The sequence below is a fragment of the Netta rufina genome, assembly GCF_964035555.1.
Source record: "Netta rufina genome assembly, chromosome: Z".
Taxonomy (NCBI): Eukaryota; Metazoa; Chordata; class Aves; order Anseriformes; family Anatidae; genus Netta; species Netta rufina.
This window is the reverse complement of record NC_140126.1, coordinates 78,458,242-78,475,386: the sequence shown is the minus strand read 5'-3', so window position 1 is coordinate 78,475,386 and position 17,145 is coordinate 78,458,242. Positions and strand designations below refer to the sequence as shown.

The window sequence follows — 17,145 nt, the reverse complement described above, 5'->3', positions numbered from 1 at the left end:
CTGGGTTGCTTATTTCTGCTGCTTGTCTTTTGGGATTCAGGCAGAGAATTTGATCAGGTGGAAGAGATGCCATGAGAAATCGTGTTTTCTATCAGCAGGTAGAAGGATTGATGCTAGGACATGCACTTAGCATAACTACCTTGAAGGTAATCTGTAGCTGCCTGAAGATTTTGACCCAGAATGTTTTGACTCTTTAGGGATTTCACATTTCAGTTTGTGAATGCAGTTATATAGTGTGCATCCAGCTATCATCCAGAGTATCCCTAAAACACCTTCATGCCCCTAAATGCACACAAAAGCATATCACAGCATTCACCTTTACAGCCAGAAGACTGACTGCTAAAGTACAGAAAGTACTGATGTTGGAGATGTTGGAGTATGTAATTTCCATTTAAATGAATTACTGCTTTTTCCTAAGTCTAGGACTGCTTCATAGAGGTGCTTCCCCACTTTTCTGTAATGTCAGAAGGCAAGTCCTACAGAAATTCTATCGCATATGATGAAGCAAGTGATGTGCCATCACAAATATCTTGGGGCAATAGCAGGTTGCAAACCAAATGACAAATGATTTATAATCATTTATTAATAATTAATAATGAAGCAGTTAAATAGCTGATATGCATTTATCCAGTGCTTTTTGAATAAGGGGCTGCCAGGAACTTGGAAGACTAGAGAAATATTTTGTTATTTTAGGAATGTAATTACTGCACTTACAAAGAATATAGACAGAAATTATATTGTTTTCAATACAACATTGTCAGAAATTATTTCATTAAATTGATTTAGAAATTATGCTGGTGATGGAAAGAAGGTGAAACATTGGAAAAGAAAAACCAACAGCTTCTAGATCTGCTGTTCCCAAACATATTTTCTTCCCACAGAACAGATCCTGAACTGGGGTCAATTTTTCTTGACTCCCCTGACTTCCAAGGCACTCTGCTGCTTTACCCTGGCCAGGGACGTTGTCCCACGTGGCTTAGTAAGCCAGTCTAGGCTTCTGTGCTGGTTCCTTTGGCTCTAGCCGTAATTTCTGCCTCCTCCCTTTGAAGTGAAACATTATGCATAACTAAACATAAGTAAGCAAGGCAAAGTGTGTATAAACAAAAGGCTCCATATTTAGGAGTGAGGAGGAGGAGAAAAAACATATTGTGTTGCTCCACTCTTTGGAAATTTCTATGAATTTGTAATAACAAAATTACCATAATTTGCTCGTTAATGCCGCTAGATCAGTCAAGCATTGTTCCAAACATGCAGGGGCTGCTTCTCGTGCTAGGTCTGCCAGCGAGTTAAGCACGGTGAAAATTAGCATGCAAATAGCCCTAATTCGGCGGCTGAGCTGTCAGATCCAGATTCAGCGGCTTGTTTTGTTTGAAAACCCTGACAGGAGCGGCTCAGGCAATCCCACTCTCAAGTAGATCCAGCATAAGAGGTACCAAGGGGGCAGCTCCTGAGTGACAGTTTGGCTAGCTTCAGTCGAATAAATCAGCCGCGTCAACCGGTAGCAACGCCGGGGGGCCGGGGGACACAGAGGCGGGGGGCTGCAGCCAGACCTTGCCACAGAGACCACCCTGTCCCCACCTGAGGAGTTTGGGGCTCTGGCAGCTGACCCAGGAGCTGGCTTGAAATACTGCTCGTGGGACAAGGGACTGACCTCGTGGGATTTTTTGTCCAGATGCTGAGACCGAAGTCACTGTTTGGCTGCAAAAAGGGTTCCTGTTGGGGGACAATTTGTGTGGATGGATGAACGCCAGGGGTCTTGGTCATGTCTTCTCATTTTCTGCTCTGCCCAGGGCTCCTGGCTTGCTTATGGTAACTGAGTGTGTGTAGGGTAATTTTGGAGGTTGCTACACTGGGCAAATTGACAAGCACACTGTAGTTGGCAGGGCTTGGTTGCTCCACGTGGAGGGATGCCTCCTGCTTAAGTGCAGCCACCTGCTGCCTGGGCAAGCAGAGGAGGAGAAGTGGAAGGTGTTCAGTGCTTGGTCTTGATGACAGACCTGGCTGTATTTTCTAGACCCAATGAGCCACAGCATAACAGGCTTGTTCAAAAGAATTCTGACTTCTTGGTGATACTGAGCTAAATCCTGCATCTCCCAGGCAGGGCTAAACTGCAGGACGTGCACAGCTTTTATCTCTTGTCTCAGTGCAGCATATCCACAAGGAGACACTGACAGCAGTCTAAAAATAGAGGCTGTTTCCTGTTGATGGTTCATTCAGTGCTAGGAGCTTGACTCACTGCTCATCTTTAAGCAATGCTGGTGATTATAAAAGCAACAGCAAGAATTTAGAATGCCTTTTGTTGCTGTTTCTATTTTTATTTTTTATCATCAGTAAAAGTTTTTCTATCCTCTGCAAGCCAGTTGCTTTCAGGTCCCTTTGTGCTGGAAGCATTGTGAGCACAAGTCTCTGCCCCAGCCAGAATTTTAAAGATGAGGTGCCTGTAGATGAAACATGTTGAAAAGTTTGGCCTCGGTCATTAATTGCCCTGTAGAAGATGGCATCAGGGAACTGCCCAGTGCAGGACTGGTTGATAGAGCTTGCCTTCTGTGGGGTCTGCTCATTACCACTGAGACTAGGCATCAGGACATCACTGATGATCCCCCACATCCTTGCAGCTGTGGGGGCTGCAAGGTGCCTTCTCCTCTCAACAGGCAGGAACAGCTTTACATAAGGTTTCCCAACAAATCATTGACTGACTGGCTCTTAAAAGCAGCAATGACAGTGGCTTCCCAGGCAGTACATCCCCATGTTTACCTGCGTGCATTGGGAGCTCAATGTCCAGCAAGGACATTTCTTGCTACAGATTAGGCTTGTTGCTTCATGCTCTGTCATCCACGGGTGCCCTCCTGTTGGATATTATTATTATTATTATTATTATTATTATTATTATTATTATTATTACTGATTGTTGGTAGAAACAAAGCACAAGTAAAAAAGCAAAAGCAAATGTAATTAGGAAGCCATGAGGTCTACACTAGTTCTGGTTTTGGAAAGTTGTGGTTTGGATTAGTCAAGCAAAGCACTGAAAATCTGGTAAAATTACTTTTGTCCTGAGTGCAGTCATCGCTTGCTAGGTGTGAAAGCATGGCTGCCAGCTGGCCTGAATATGCTTGTGCTTGTGGGATTGAATTTTGCTTGTGATGAGGTTTCTCAGACTTAAGCATCACAGATGTGGGAGCACACAAAATCCTATACAATTTCTGAGTGTTCATCATTCTTAAGGTTGTGTGTCCTTGTGTTATATCAATACCCAGAGTTTTCAAAACCTTGAGATTACAAAAGCATTGTGGTTACAAAGAACGAATAGTATGCTCTACAAACCATATGGTGTGCCCAGAACCTGCCTCTGCAACCAGTGATGGTATGGGGGTGTTGGGAGCAACACTAATGATGTGTGGGGTGCTTGTGGAGCAGCAGACCAAGCCACCAAAATCAAACAGGCAGTTTTCTGACAAACTGTGTTTGACTATGAGAAAGCGCTTAGATCCCAAAAGAAAGCACTGGAAAGTATTTCCTGGCCCACTGTATCCACAAGCAGAAGGAGCTTGTGGTGTGGGTTGAGAACTGGCTGACTGGCCGAGCTCAGAGGGTGGTGATCAATGGTGCAGAGTCTGACTGGGGACCTGTGACTAGCGGTGTGCCCCAGGGGTCAGTGCTGGGTCTGGTCTTGTTCAACATCATTGACGATCTTGATGAGGAAATAGTGTCCACCTTCACCAAGTACACTGATGATACAAAGTTGGGAGGAGTGGCTGACATGCCAGAAGGCTGTGCTGCCATTCAGTGAGACCAGAACAGGCTGGAGAGCTGGGCAGGAAGAAACCAAATGAGGTTTAACAAGAGCAAGTGTAGAGTCCTGCACCTGGGAAGGAACAACCACATGTATCAGTACAGGCTGGGGGATGACCTGCTGGAGAGGAGCTCTGAGAAGGACCTGGGGATCCTGGTGGACGACAGGTTGGCCATGAGCCAGCAGTGTGCCCTCGTGGCCAACAGGGCCCATGGGATCATGACGTGCATTAAAAGGAGCGTGGCCAGCAGGGCAGGGGAAGTGATCCTCCCCCTCTACTCTGCCCTGGTCAGGCCTCTCCTGGAGTACTGTGTCCAGTTCTGGGCTCCCCGGTACAAAAAAGACAGGGATCTCCTGGGAAGAGTCCAGCGGAGGGCAACAAAGATGATACGGGGCCTGGAGCATCTTCCCTGTGAGGAAAGGCTGAGAGACCTGGGTCTGTTCAGCCTGGAGAAGAGAAGACTGAGAGGGGCTCTTACCAATGTTTACAAATATCTTAAGTGTGGGAAACAGTGGGATTTGGCCAACCTCTCTTCAGTGGTCTGTCTGTGGGGACAGAACAAGGGGTAATGGCCACAAAATGGATCACAGGAAATTCTGCATGAGTATACAAGAGAACTTCTTCATGGTGAGGGTGATGAGCATTGGAACAGGCTGCCCAGGGAGGTTGTGGAGTCTCTTTTTCTGGAGATATTCAAGGCCAGTCTGGACGCCTACCTGGGCAGTCTGCTCTAAGGAACCTGCTTTGGCAGGGGGGTTGAACCCGATGATCTCTGGAGGTCCCTTCCAATCCCTACAATTCCATGATCTTGTGGTATGTGCGATCCTGTGTGCCTGTTGTATATCCGCACAACATTGGTGGCACTGGGCCATGCGGGTTACCCATGCCATTGTGAACTAACCACCAGGTAGCACTGAAGAGAGAGCAAGTTTGTACAGCTGTCACATCCAAGCTTTACAGCTGAACTGCCAGCTGTTTGACTGTATGACTGGTGCCCTGTAGGATTCAGTTTCTTTTCCCCTGAAGCATTAGACCCTGGATAGCAAATCTGCAGCGTGCATTTAGCATCCTATGGAAGGATGTATACTATAAGTTGTACCTGGCTCTGGGGGCCAGCCTGAGAGGTTTGCCATCTGCTCAGCTTCATAGCTTTAGAAAACACTTGCTGAGTTAGTCTGCAGTGAACTTGCTGTCTCCTCTTTCCAGCATTTGTGTTGCCAATGGAACGCAAGTAGAGGCTGGAGAGAAGGATCTGGCACTGAGGCTCCATACCTTGTTAGCTTTGTCCTCTTTGCAGCTTGAGGAGGACCACAATAAATGTTTTGGGAGGGGTGCTAAGGGGTCTGCAGCAACCTCATAGTGTTATTTCTAGCTTCAGCATTTTTACGTCTTGCTGGTCTTGTTTTCCAAGACTGTAGGCCTGATTTTCTGTGATGGTTTCTGTAGAGAGTTTTCTTGGAGTTAGAACTGTCTGAACATAGAGCATCTGTCCTGTAGTAAACTCAAATAGTTGCAAACTGATGGTTAGATCACACACTGGTATATTTTGAGAATCAAATTAATTTTGAGAATTAATACACTGTCTTTCACTTGTGACAGCAGTAGACTTTGGATCAGTCTCTACTCTCACTGGAAATTAAGTTGGGAAGTTTAAAAGTGTTCCCCGTAATTATTACGTAAGAAGACCAAAAGCAGCACTCTGGTCCTGAATCAATGTCTGTTTCACAAGATGCTCTAAATCTTTGGAGTCTCAGGTATTAGTAACAAAGGTTACTTTGCCACACAGCACCTTTGCTGCAAAGTATTTAATCCCCAAGTGGGTGTGGATGTTGTACTTGCTGAATTAAGATATGTACATGGACTCAGTGATGTGATTAGTGACATACAGGTAGGAGAAGAACCACTTGCTTTGTCAACAGCTGTTCTCTGGGCCTGGTGTGAAGATGCTGCCCTGTCTTCTCTTCCTCATATGAACCTTTTTTTGGAGCAAAGGTGCCAGTTCAGCAAAGGACTGCTTAATATTCAATCTTGTGTGCTTCCTGAAGTGAGGAACAGGAGTGCCAGCACTTAGCAAGAAGCCTCTTTCCTTGGAAGTCAGGCCTGGGGGTTCAGGATGCACATGGCCTGCACACACCAGGCCACAGTGTCCTCAAGCATCAGGCTACCCCTGCTAGGTGGGGAATGAGGCTCCCACCAGTCCTCACTTCCTAATTGTGTGTCCTTATGCTCAGCGCAATTTGTTGCTGTCTCAGTTGGATCAGGCCAGAATAAGTGGGCTGCAGATATCACCCTGAAGTGGCTTTGATTGCAAAATGTGTGTTTGGTGATCCTGTGAAGGCACAAGCTGCTGCGCTTCCACAGACTGACCTGTGTTTGGCTGACATGTTTTTTTCCTGCATTAAAATAACTGCTATAACGTGGATGTGGTGTAAAACCAAAGCAGTGCTATGAAAATCAAGTGAGAAATTACCTGTCTTTTGTCACTCAAACATTAATTTGCATTGTGTTTGGTGTCAGAAGGAAAAACTGACATCCCTGCTGTAGCCACGTCTCTGAATTTCAGAGCTTGTGTGAGCTCCCCGTTATGACAGAAAGAACCAGGGAGGAAAAGCCTGCCCTGCTGACATTTTAAAGCCCTAGTCCAGGGATGGCCGATGCCTGAATTCCATCTGAAAAGCCAGTCTTTCTGGATGGAAGGATGAGATGCAAGGATTTTGAGGGGCTCAGCCAGAAGTGTTCATCCACACAGGGGGCTTAGAAGATATCTCAACTTTTCCATCTTTCAAAGGTGCTGCCACCTTGGCAGAAAGGACAGGACTCTGTAATCTGGTGTTGCCAGAGCTCCTGACCTGCTCCCAAGTGAGCAGTGGCCTGCCTCAGCGTGTTCTAGATGGTCACCAAGGGCACCAGTGGGATGGCTGTGAGCATGCTGGTGTGGGCAGCTGCTCCATGAGCTGCGAAGACACTTTTCTACCCTTTTTCACATCGGTATTTTCAGATTAATGAAGACTGCTTCACTGTCAACAACAAAGTACCCAAACCAATCAAGATACCCAAATCCTTAATTTCCAGACATTTGAACTCTAATTTCCACATTATGGATATATTGTTATGCCTCATAACCTTATAACTACTTCTGCTGTTAGTTAAATTACTTGTGTAATTCCTGGAAGTAACAACATACTATGCTACCATTCCAAAGGCTGAAATTACATATAAAGAAAGGCAAAGATCTGAAAAAAAAAAAGCATGGAGTGGACTATTTTCAACTGACCCAAAAGCAACGTTTCGATTACACAGTTTGAAGAATTTATATATATTTATATATATATATATTTATATATTTTCTTGACCTTTTTTTTCTAACAGTTTGGGCTGCAAACATATTTTAAGGTGTTTTGTGAGATGGAAATTTCCCTTCTCATCCAGCCTGTGCTACCAGCTGTTCAGTTTGCAACAGAGAAAATGAAATCATGCATGCTGCAGTGCACTCAAAGGCTGGAAATGCTAAGATCTTTAAAGGCCTGGATGCAAGCGCAGAGAGTGTGTATGACATCCTGACTGGAAATAAGGCACTCAATGCCAATTGTCCTTCTTGAATGATCCTAAAATGGAGCATCAGGAAGACGGAGGCCTCATTGACCAGAGTTCAAGAGAGCTGCAAGCAGCAAGGTAGTAAGCAGCCTGCATGGCACACGTAGTGGTACCACGTGGTTGGAACAATCTGCCAAGCTGCACAAGATGAGTATCACAGAGGGGAACTTCATTTTTAGCCCCACATCCTCATGAGCATGTCTTGATTTACTTGGATGTTCTGGCAGTTCAGCTTTTCATTCCTGAGTCCAGCTGGAATACCAAAAGGTCACGTACTGATGTCTGGTTAGAAAGGGCAGGCATCTCTGTAGAGGGCAGCCAAGGAAGGGAAGGGGCAACTTCCTCCTCATCATTAATTGCAATGCCATGTTCTGTGCAGATGAGTTGGACGGTTGTCCTCTTTGTAGAGGGAGATAATTCTCTCTTAATGCAGTTCCAATATGGTTGCTCTGTGGCACCACCTACCTTTGTTGTATTAAAGTTAAATATCTTTGTGTACAAAAGTTTAAAGTGCATAGCTAAAACCTATGTGCTTGCAGTAATTGCAGATGTAAATCTTTTTGTCATCCTGCAAAGACTAGGTGAGGTATTTCATAAATATGTCAGAGGCAGCATTAAAATTTTATGGCAGGCAGCACGGGTCGAGAATAGTACAGTGACTTCACAGCAAGGTACGTCCACCTTAACCCACAACTCATTAGTCATTGATGGGATTTCTGTGCCTTGTAGCATCTTGGAAATGAGGTAGTGTTACAAAAATCTGCATGTTTGATTTTTTAAATATGACAGCCCACTCAGGACTGTTACAAATAAAATTGTACATCTTTGACCAGGTTCTTGTTAATATAAAGATAAAGGAAGGGGACAATAGTGTGCAATCTGTAGGATAATAAAATTATATACATCCTTTATTTGAAGTTAATTGGCAGTCTTTGTGGGACAGGGAACTTTGGAGAGATGCTATTGAATATGACTATGTGCCTTCCAGCCACAACTGCAATAAACAGCTTTTTGGCTGAAGTGTGGAAAAAATTACCCAATGCACACAGAGATTTTGAAATCACTTGTGAAAATTTGGGCAATGGTTATACATATACTGTTAATAGAAATATTAACCAACGAATATGAGGCATTACAGGTATGAGCAGAATGCACTTTTGGTGAGTAAAAGTGTACTGGTGGAAGGACTCAAAGGTGATAATAGGTGGTCTATTGATCCCATGTATACTTATAGTGGATTTACCTGTGATCTGTTAAGTGTCTCTGGATGGGTTTCTTTAACCTGAGATGTGGCCAAGAAAAGCCTAAATGTGCAAAGTGTTTTCACATCTCTGTGCATGGACATCTGCACATAATCTGTCAGTGCCTGTCGGTACATGTGCTATTTTTCTTCTTGTGTGCTTCTGCTTCGTCAGTGCCTTCAGGAGTGCACACAGTGCCACATCACACATAAGAATACGGACTGGAGAAGTAGTCTGAAAATGAACCTAGCAAAAAGCATCTTTTATTCAGTTCAGCCCTGCATACCTAGCGAGGCATCTCTGTTGGCAGGCTCCCTGGCTGACCTCCTAGCTGCATGCTCTGAGGTCAGACAAGTGGCTATGGCTTTGACTGGGATAAGCCACCTCCAGCCACAGCTGTGGCTCATCATGACCAGAGCCTTGGCTGCAGGCAGAAGCCTTGGTTTTGGGGCTCTGGCATGGGAAAGCGAGGCAGACAGGGGGGTGACAGAAACTCTGATAAGTGGTTTCTGATGTCCCAGGCACTTGCCTGTTCCCTTTCCTGGCTGCAGGCTCCCCAGTTTCCCTGCTGTGTGAGTTATTGTGTGACAGTCAGTCTGTGAACTGAGCAAAACCTGTGTCCCTGCCTGAAGCTGGATTTTTCCACGTCCATCATTTAATTCATTTCATTTCATTTCATTTCATTTCATAGAACAGAACAGAACAGAAAAGAAAAGAAAAGAAAAGAAAAGAAAAGAAAAGAAAAGAAAAGAAAAGAAAAGAAAAGAAAAGAAAAGAAAAGAAAAGAAAAGAAAGGAAAAGAAATGAAAAGAAAAGAAAATAATAGTTCCAGTTGGAAGGAACATACAAAGATCGTTGAGTCCATCTTTCAGGCTGCCTTGGGGCTGGCCAAAGTTAAAACATGTCATTCAGAGCATTATCCAAATGCCTCTTGGACACTAACAGGCACGGGACATAGACCACCTCACAAGGAAACCTGTTCCAACATCAAACTACCCTCTTGGTAAAGATGTTTTTCCTAATACCTAGGAAAGGCATTTACCTAAACACACTCCTAGGCAGCGGGATTGCTGCCTCCTTGGTTTTCCTGAAACTGCAGAGAGAGAAATATACATGGTTTACTAGACATGTAGGGGAAGGCATCTCTAAGATGTGACAAATTTCTTATCTCCGAATTGGCAACCTGATGAGCACTCCACCTTTGCAGTGAGCATTGACCCTGGTCCATGTCCGCTGCCCTGTTGCCCTCACTCTCCCTGCAAAAGTGGGAGAGTGAAATGCAGCTGGTGGATGGTGCGATACAGCTCTAAGCCCTGCCGCCCACAGATAAAGAGATGTAGAGTGTGCCTGTGACTGCCTTACCCTGCCAGGCTCTGCTTCAGTGCTAGTGTAAATCTTTTCAGAGTAATGGAGCTGTGTTTAAAGAAGACTGGCAAAATGAATGAACGGGTATGTCAAAGTCTGCAGAAATATGTTTGCTGGGCCAACTAAGTCAGGTTTACCCACACCGAGATCAGGAATGGGCATGCTGGTTTGTTGTCTTATACAAGCAGAGCATGAGGTCTGCATTAAAACCTAAAACAAACATATGACAAACTGAAGCTGCTGTTTTCCTTTCAGACATCTCTCACTGGAACACAGTTACTGCCATTATATGTGGGACTAGCAATTCTTCTAGATGTATTTTCTAACAATCCAGTCTGAAGAAAATTTTCCAAGCCTGTCCTTCAATGATTGCCTTTCAAATTCTGTTTGCTTGTCCTGGGATTTTTGGCTGTTTATTAACTTGGGTATTTTCACTGAGATAAATTGGATAGAAAACGACAGACTTTTGGCATTATTAGTGCATTTGCCCACTTGTTTTCTTTCCAGGGTGAACACTGCATCTGAAATACATTTTGTTTTAGTTGTGTTTTGTTACTTGTTCCCTTATTTTATTTCATTTTCTGTTTGTGTGTGTACTCAAGCAGTTAGATTAGTGGCCAATCATCTGCAAAGCAGAAGGTAAAGTTATCATTGTCCTCCATTTGTGGAGCTTCTATGGACAAGGTAAACGTGAGAGAGCAGATTTACTGGTGGTCCATTTACTGGTGGTCAGCCATTGTTTTCTACACACCCTGATTAAATACATCTGATATTTACAGATCACAGCAGTATAAATCACTGATTCTTTTGTTTGCTAATGAATGTTAATATTTAAAGGAATTTCAAGGTTACAAAGCAAAACAAAGAGCAGCAATAAAAATTACTTTGGATCAAATGAAAAGATTTTTGATTCAAAGCCATATATATATATTTTTTTTTTTTTCTGTGAGATTTTTTGACTTTTAAAATATTATTGAACTCGATTTGAAAACTCGGAATCACTCTGAATTTAAAAGAAAAAGAAGAGATTGGTTTGGAAAATATCTGAATGAAAAGGAAAAGCACATAGGGCTAATTGTTGATGGAAGGAGTTTGTCAAATTGTTAGAAATTTGCATAAATATGATTAGAAACTACGCAAGTTTTACCTGAAAAGTGCTTCCTAGCTTCCCTGCATGTGGACAGAGCTTCTAGGGCAGTGAGTTTTGTAAGTAATGGAGGCTGCATGTTTCCAGACAGGGCTGCAAACCTGTTACTCTCTTACCCTGATCCACCTTGAGAACTTGTTGCAGGAAAGCTGATGTGCTTCCCTGAGGGCAAAACAGAGCTCTGTAGAGCCCAGATCTTTTCCATTATTTTCTAAAGTGTCTTGCACTTGTTTGTCAGTCTGACTTTATTTCACATGCTTCCCAGTGTGAACTAGATTCTAGACCAGGCTGAAGCTGATCCCTCAGATGGTGTTAGCTAGCACCATATTCTGTCCTTTGGTTAATATTTTAAACATCAAGTGCATATCACATGTGGCCCTATTGTACATATCACTTTTTGTAATAGATTTTAAAGTTGCATTATGAAAGCATCTATTTCATAATGTTCATAGGTAATAACAGGCTCCTTTGGTGTATTCTTGTTCCTAAGGGCAGTATTTAACCCTGCTCGCCATGCAGTCAAGCATATCTTAGTTACTAGGATAATGATTGTTATTGGAGTTCACCAAAGAAATTTATGATCCATGTGATTACTTCTGTAAAAAAAAAAAAAAAAGACAGAAAACAAATAAAACTCAAGATTATTTTTTTTTTTAAGTTACATTATGTTTCTTTGCCATGTGAAAAAAATAAAGACACTTGCAGCCCTTGCCTGAAGGTCAGGGTGGAATGGGAGAACAGTTAATCTACAGACGTCCAATTTCTAGGCAGGTACAGTAGCTCAGTTTTGAATTTACCCTGGACCACAACAAAGAATGAGCAGAGTGTTGTTGTTCTTGGTCAGAATTCTGTTTTGTGTCCCACAACATCCCATTCGTGTCCCTCATGAAGCTGTGTTTATTGAAAACTTTCCCCTGGCTTGTTTTATTAGTCTACCAAATAGAAGGGCTGTATAAGACACTGTCCTAAACCAGTAGCTTGGATGTCAAAAGGATGCAGCAGTTTTGGACTGGAATTAAAAATAGAGGCTTGGACAATCTGGTGAGAAGAGACCAGGGACAGCTGAAGGGGGGTTGTAATAACTCACAGTGGCTCCAGTTGATACTCATCAGGAAGTGTCCACATGCTGATTAAAAAGGGAGAGAAACACGCTCATTGCTGAAAGATGCATCTGAGGCAGATTATACAAAGATCCCTGAGCTGGTGAGTGACTGACTGACCAGGAAGGAGAAGTGTTGAGAAAAAAATATTGTGAAGAGTCCGATTCTGTAATTCAGTGGTTCACTTAGTTACAGCCGGGCTGCAAACATAGCAGACAGGCCAATTCTTACTCAATTGCCTGAATTTTTTCACTGATTTCTGCATGAAACAATTGATTACAGAGGAAGTCAAGCCTGGATCAGGTCTGTAGGTGGTATCCTGAAACCATAACACTGATATAAACATTTGTCTCCATGGTCTTGATGGATTCTTCCTGTTCCAAACATGTGCACAAAACTTACTATCTGAACTGAGAAAATGGAGTGAAAGGAGTGTTCAAACACGTCCACCTTCACCTTGCCAGCTCTAGTTAGCACTTCACTGGCTCCAGAGCTTCTGATTCTCAGGATCTTGTGTGACTCCGAGGCTTGTTTTCCTTGGGAATCACAGCTCTGTGATGAGCTTGGAAATGTTAAAACAAACTTGTTTGTTAAGTATTTGTAAAACTTTGTATTTCAGTGAAAGGATACCAGCAGCTGGGTCACAAAAATTCTTCATATTTGATTAGGTTGCTAGTTTCTACTGTTAAATGTTACACGATCTTAAGAATAAAATATTAAGGGACAAATTCACTACAGCTGTGCTATCTAGTGAGACAGCAGTGAGCCAGATCTTCTCCATGCTGCACAGTGATAGTGGCCAGACTTTGTGGCCCAGTGGCCCAGTGAAGCTGTGAATCTCCATCCTGGGAGATTTCCAAAACTTGGCTAGATGAATTGGCTGGATTCGAAGCTCTCTCTCCTTTGAGGGCAGGTTTGGAGCAGATAACCCCCACAGATCCCTTCTAACTTACACTCCTCTATGGTTACAGCATCCCATTGAAAAACAAACAAACACAAAGGATGGAAAATAATTTGCATTCCCCTCTCACCTACCAAGACCCAAAGCTAGCTGAGATTGACTGCAAATCTTCCCATCTTGACTTGAGCAAGGTTTAAGCATATAGTACCCACTGTATCTCTGTGAAGCTGGTGAGAACTGGAGCTTCTGCACCTGTCTGAAGGCTGGAGCTGGCTGAGTTGCACAGCCAGCCTCGGAAACATGGTTAATGCAACCTCTTGCAGGGGGAGACATCCCCTAAGCTTGTGCAGAGATATCTGTGAACTCCTTCTTAGTGCACATGCATGTTGCTCTCCTAGGGCCAGCCAACAACATCTGCTTTTCCTTCTGCTGTTCTGCCCATTCTTCTGCCTTTCAGTGGGCAAGGAAGGTTTGCAGCACCCTCAATCTTCCCTTGAGCTCCTAAGAGCAGTAGGGCACCTGATTTCAGGAGGAGCTCCCAGGAGCTGTCCTGGGAGCTGACCCTGGGTGCATGCTGTGCACCTGCATCAAGACCAGCCAGCACATGCCACAGCCTCACTGAGTTAGAGCAGGTAACATGTACCACGTTTGATATAACAGGGGGAGATATCAGCCACCCCCACCTCTTTCAGGTATGAATTTAGTGGGCTGACTGATTTCTGGGGTACCCCATTTCTCTGCTGAGTACAGAAAGGACCTGACAAAGAGCTCAGTCCAAACACCTAAAGTTTAGATAAGTTTTGTGAGTTGGGCTAAGTCCAGTACCTTGTGTACAGAGAGGTACATGCAGCCTCTCTGGTCCCCTGTACAGGCAGTTTTCTTAAGCCTTGGTATTTTTAAACACACCATGAAATCTTCTCTTTGTGTATTTTTTATTTTATTTTTTTGTGATTTTTAAATACAGGTTTTTAGTCCTGTGCATCACTTTGGAAACTTAGTGGAGCCTTTACCTTAAAACCAAACTGACAGGTAAAACTGAGTTGTTAATCCCCAGTGGAAACAGGGCAGAGAGGACAAAGCAGGCTTCACCACCACCACCAAGCTCTGCAGTTGCTCCTGGGGCTCAACCCACGGTGAGGGTGACTATGTCTCTGTCCTACCATCTCTGGATGGAGTTCTTCTCTTCAGGTTTGCTGCTGTGTCGTAGCACAGTTTCTGTGAATCACTCTTCCCTCTTAAACCTTTCAAAATGAGACCTCTACCTCTAGTGCAGCCTTTTTGGCTATAGCAGCAGTACTATCGTAACAGCCTGGGTTTGGGTCAGCAGGGATGGGGTGGTGCTGTCCAACATGAAGGAACAGATTGCCACCCCTGCTCTATGTGTGTGTGTATCCCAAGGTAGCTGCTCTGTTGTACTTTTTGAGTGGGGCTGGCCACTAAGCAGTGCTGTCAAGAAGTATATCTGATGGGCCTTGGAATATCTGGTGAAACTCATGAGGCATTCATGCAGCATTCATTCATCTAGTTTAGTTTCACTGTGGCTGTACCATTTGTCTGCCCACACATTGTGATGATAGCCGCAGGGCTTGAGACTTTCTCCCCCACTTCTCCTCTTTCCCCTCCCATCCTTATTCCTTTTCTCTCGTTTTCCTTTCCCTTTCTGTCCCCCTTACCTCCTCCCCCAATCTCTTTTTGCAAGGCTGATGGATATGCAGAGTATGTTAAGAAGCAAGCAATACTGTCACTGAACTGATGGTGTTCAGTGACTCTTCGAGCTCCTGGCTGGTCTGTACTGCAGGAGCTTGACACCCTGACCACTGAGGCATAAAAAACAGAGAATTGGAAGCCTCAGCCTGACAGGCACCAGAGCATCCCCCAGAGAGGGTCCAAGATATGTGTGTGTGTTTGTGTGAAGGGAAGAGGGTAGTGGAGATTTTGGGGGGAGGAGAGCAAAGCAAGAGAGGATGAGACAATGAAATGTCAGCCCATAGTCAAGCTGCAGCGCTGCTGAATGTTTAGAAAGCACAGCTGCCTACTTAGCAGTGTGCACAGTGTAAGTGTGTGAGGGAGCATGATGTTCCAGGTGAAAATGCCCAGGACTCACAGAGGGATGTGTTGTCCCGTCTCCTGATGGGCTCGGGTCATGCAAGGGCACAATGGCTTGGTGTGACATTTGTTCAGCCTGCACACAAAGCAGCTGGGCAGACTCTTCTCCACACCCAGGACTGCTTCTTGCGCAAAGGGTCTGCAGCTGGGAGCAGAGGCTGTCCTGTCCATTGTGCTCCTCTGTCCGTACACTGTGCAGCTCCCAGGAAGGACGGTGCAGAGACACGTGTGCAAGTTGTGTCAGCCAGGCAGCAGCGGCATGGTGGGCCATGCACACCTGCCCTGGTCTTGTGCTATGTCCAGCCTGAAAAACGTTGGGAAGCTTCAAGTGAATATTTTATTATTTTAATAGTCATGCTCCCGTGCAACTGAACCTCTGTCAAACCTCTGAAAATTAAAAAAAAATGAAACCCCTGGGGAAGCCAATGTGTCCACAGGAAAAAGTATTCACAGGATGAAGGGGTCTTTGTGCGGCACACACTTGGAAGGAGAAATTGGGCTTGAGCCTTCAAGGGCTGGAAAAGATGATATTATTCAGCCGTTAAGATAACAACCAGTTTGCCACCCATAGGCTTTGTAGGCTTCAGCAAACACCACTCGGACAGAGCCGAGTCAGAGACCTGGTGGAATGCGAGAAAAGCAGAGAAAACACCTGACTGAGAAGACAGTCTCAGGTGCAGCAGAGAGTCACAAGAAGTGACCAGAGTGGTTTTTTTTTTTTTTTTTTTTTTTTTTTTCCCCCCTGGCTTTTCCTGAATAAAAGTGGCTGCAGCAGTACTTGTGTCCCGCAGGAATAAGCTTGCTTTCTACTTTCTAGCTAGCAGAAGGCAGGGAAGGCAGTGGGGACATCTTTGCCAGTGCATCTGGGACCTCAGATGGTTCCTGCTTCTGTCTGTGCTGCTTTCTCTGTGCCTTGTTTTTTAGCCAACAAGGGTGAGTACTGAATGGAGGTAGTGGTCGGGTACTAAAGTTGTCTATGATCCAGAAGGACAAGGACTAGGGAGGATATGTAAATACATGTAAATGTGTTGCACCACATAGAAGGATTTGGAAACAAATCCTTTTCCAATAGGATTTTTCAATCCTATTTTCCATGGCTGCTAGAATGAATACTGTTTCTTAGAAGTAGTAATGAAAAGCTGTTCTGAACTTCTGTAGAAATGTAGTCAAAACACAATTGGCACTTAACAGAATGGGCATTTAATGTTCCCACCTGCAGCTGTACAAATCTTTATTTTCTGCTTGTGCTCCTGCAAACGTGCCTTGGCCAACCAGTGTGTAACAGCTGGAGGAGGCACATGTAAAGAAAAGAAAAATACTGGGCCAGAGGCATGGTCTGTCTGTCCTGTCTTCCTGGCCTGCAAAGCCAGTGTCTGCTGCTCCAAGCAAGGTGCAGGTCTACCCATGGAGATGTCAGATGACCTGTCTGTAGTTAGTACTCTACACATCTGTAAATAGAGGTAGGGAGAAACAATGATGCATAAGGCTCATAAATAAAATAAAATAAAATAAAATAAAATAAAATAAAATAAAATAAAATAAAATAAAATAAAATAAAATAAAATAAAATAAAATAAAATAAAATAAAATAAAATAAAATAAAATAAATCAGAACTGGTTTGTTCTGGGCTTAACTGCTTCAGTGCAGGGTGAAGCTGTGATCCCTGTGCAGGTTTGCCACTTATGCCAGCAGGTTGGTGGGATGTTGCTGCCAGGTGTTGGTGGTGTGGCTCTGCTGCTTGGCTGGTTAAAGGCAGTCCCCGAGTGCGATGTGGAAGCCGTGCCATAGCCAAGGACCAGAACAGCTGAAGGCTACAGACAGCATCTTCCTTCTTCGGCCTGGCAGCCTTCTCCACCACTTAGCAAAGGAAAATTTCTCCTGCTGTGCTGTTTTGTATGT

At 44.1% G+C, this 17,145-nt stretch overlaps 1 protein-coding gene across 8 annotated transcripts in view; it reads left to right on the top strand.

The window, feature by feature from the left end:
• Window positions 1-17,145, top strand: part of PAX5 (paired box 5) — a gene marked incomplete at both ends in the record, with an annotated part of 137,886 nt that overhangs the window by 111,047 nt on the left and 9,694 nt on the right. The window lies entirely within an intron of this gene.